Source organism: Staurois parvus, unplaced genomic scaffold, assembly GCF_062004578.1.
Source record: "Staurois parvus isolate SC_StPar_1 unplaced genomic scaffold, SC_StPar_1.0 ptg000087l, whole genome shotgun sequence".
Lineage (NCBI taxonomy): Eukaryota > Metazoa > Chordata > Amphibia > Anura > Ranidae > Staurois > Staurois parvus.
Window position 1 is genome coordinate 5,010,270 of NW_028317883.1, and position 2,217 is coordinate 5,012,486.

The 2,217-nt window shown below is 39.4% G+C and overlaps 1 pseudogene; it reads left to right on the plus strand.

Annotated features, from left to right (window-relative positions):
- The first annotated feature begins 1,182 nt into the window (after positions 1-1,182).
- On the plus strand, positions 1,183-1,802 carry LOC149468407 (uncharacterized; annotated as a pseudogene).
- Positions 1,803-2,217: the final 415 nt, after the last annotated feature.

Below are 2,217 nucleotides of genomic sequence, written 5' to 3' on the forward strand. Positions count from 1 at the left end.
GTTTTACTATGTGATTTTAGTGTATTTAGTGAATGTCACTTTTTGTCATTTTCAAATTTCCCGCCAGTTCCGTCTCCCATACGTCCCGACGCTCGCAGGGGACGGAACCCAGATGACAGATGCCGGCATCCACCGGATTACATTGCCGGGGACACTGCAGGAGGGACATCGCGGGAGCACAGGACAAGGTAAGTGAAGAACAGATCCCGGAGCAGCGCCTCATGGTAAGCCCGAGTGTCACTCGATAATACCGCCAGGGAGGTTAAACCTCATTTGCCTAATTACACAGTGCATTGAGGTTGGCTTGTCAGTTGAAGACATCATGTAAGGATGTTATTACTAACAACACTAGACCATTCAGAGTATGAATCATTAACCACTACTCTCTGAATACAGTCTTTTAGCCAGTTTTTTATTCATTTACATACAGATTTTTCCAAGCCTGTAGACTTAAGCTTACACATTAGCCATGTGTGGGAGACTGTCAAACACTTTTGTAAAATCCAAGTATATTACGTCCACAGCCATTCCTTTAAGGTTTTGCTTACCTCCTCACAAAAGAAATAAGATTTGTTTGACAACTTCTATCTTTTATGAATCCATGCTGTCTGTTACTTAAAATATTTTTTTCCAGCAATAACTCATCTATATAGTCTTTTATTAAGCTCTCCAGTATCCTCCCAACTATGTCCTGTCCTGCCAAACTAACCCACCTCCCTCTACCATATAGGACTCTATATTACCTGGCAAACATTACTCAGCAGAGTGGGTGTCAGGTACAGTAAATATTTTTTCCAAAGAGCTGTATGTACAGTGCTCAGCATAAATGAGTACACCCCTTTTGAAAAGTAAGATTTTAATCAATATCTCAATGAACACTAACAACTTCCAAACCTTTGACAAAACTGAGTTTTATAGAATATTTGTTAAGCTCATTACATGAAAGTAAGGTTAATAATATAACTTAGATTACAAAATCTTCAGTTTTACTTAAACTAGTTGATGCAAAAATTAATACATCCCACAACAAAAACTACTACATCTAGTATTTTGTATGACCTCCATGATTTGTAAGGACAGCACCAAGTCTTCTAGGCATGGAATGAACAAGTTGGCGACATATTGCAACATCTATCTCTTTCCATTCTTCATGAACAACCTCTTTTAGAGCTGGGGTGCTGGATGGAGAGTGATGCTCAACCTGTTTCTTCAGAATTCCCTATAGGTGTTCCATTGGGTTCAGATCAGGAGACATACTTGGCCACTGAATCACTTTCACCCTGTTCTTCTTCAGAAATGCAACACTGGCTTTAGATTTGTGTTTTGGATCATTATTATATTGGAAAAGTGCATGATAACCAAGGGCACAGAGTGATGGCAGCATCTTCTCTTTCAATATAGAGCAGTACATCTGTGAAGTCATGATACCATCAATGAAATGCAGCTCCCTCACACCAGCAGCACTCATGCAGCCCCACAGAAGGACACTGTCATCACCATGTTTCACTGTAGACACCGTGCATTTTTTTTTATTTCTCACCTTTGTGATGACATACAGTTTTGAAGCCATCGGTTCCAAAAACATTTATCTTGGTCTCATAACTCCAGAGTACAGAGCCCCAGTAGTCTTCTTCTTTTTCAGCATGGGTCCTGGCAAATTCTAGGAGGGCTTTTTTGTGCATGGGCTTTAGAAGAGGCTTCCTTCATGGACGACATCCATGTGTTCCATTCCTCTGCAGTATACACCGTATTGTGTTATAGGAAACAATCACCCTAGTTTGGCTTTTTACTTCTTTAGCTAACTCCAGTGAACTTGCATGCTGATTTTCTTCAACCCTTCTCATCAGAAGTTGCTCCTGTCGAGGTATTAACTTCCATGGACGGCTTGAACGTCTCTATGAGATGGTGGCAGTTCCATCTTTATTACATTTTTGTATCACTTTTGCTACAGTATTCTGACTGATAAGTAAAACTTTGCTGATCTTCTCATAGTCTTCACCTTTCTTGTGTAAGGAAATTATTTTCTTTCTCAGGTCTTGTGACATTTCTCTTCCATGTGGTGTCATTGCTGACAGCATGAAATGGGAAGTGGTTTTCTTTGTTAAGTAATGATCTTTTATAATCAACAGTCTTCTGGACACCTATATAATGAATAATTAGACTCACCTGTAGTTGAATTCTTGTTAATTAGGATTTTGTTGTCTAAATTTAGCTTTG